This window comes from Fukomys damarensis, unplaced genomic scaffold (genome assembly GCF_012274545.1).
Source record: "Fukomys damarensis isolate Sample0158 unplaced genomic scaffold, DMR_v1.0_HiC HiC_scaffold_37, whole genome shotgun sequence".
In the NCBI taxonomy this organism is placed as follows: Eukaryota; Metazoa; Chordata; class Mammalia; order Rodentia; family Bathyergidae; genus Fukomys; species Fukomys damarensis.
In genome coordinates, this window is record NW_022900949.1 from 9,212,984 (window position 1) to 9,213,334 (window position 351).

General features: G+C 63.2%; 1 protein-coding gene across 11 annotated transcripts in view; it reads right to left on the minus strand.

Annotated features, from left to right (window-relative positions):
* The window catches only part of Celf5 (CUGBP Elav-like family member 5), a 25,796-nt gene that overhangs the window by 17,701 nt on the left and 7,744 nt on the right, over positions 1-351 (minus strand). Inside the window, exon 1 of one of the 11 annotated variants that reach the window (XM_010634853.3) lies at positions 28-118. The exons of the other annotated variants lie outside the window; for them this stretch is intronic. The gene's annotated coding sequence lies outside the window, so the exon portion shown is untranslated. Of the gene's footprint in view, positions 1-27; positions 119-351 lie in introns of those variants that run through there. 11 annotated transcript variants of the gene reach the window in all.

Genomic DNA, 351 nt, shown 5'->3' on the forward strand with positions numbered 1-351 from the left:
ACCCCTCCCGCCTCCGCTGGCCCTCACCTCCTCCTCTCCCCTCCTCCCTCCCAGCACCTTGGGCAGAGGAGGATGGGGTTGCCATGGCAACGCTGATTCACCACACGGAAGCTGGCAATTGTTGTTGCCATGGAAACCGCCTCTTAGGGGCGAGCCCAGCTCCTGCCTTGCATAAAAGAGATATTTAAATATAATCTTTTAGAGATGGATGGGCCGAGGGAGGGAGGCAGGGAGGGGCGCACGCAGGGAGGGAATCTACCCCCAGCCCCCAGCCCCCTCCAGCGCACCCCGTTCGCTCACAGGCCTGGGGCCAGCCGCTCCTCTCCCCTTTACTCCCTGCCCGTCCTCCGC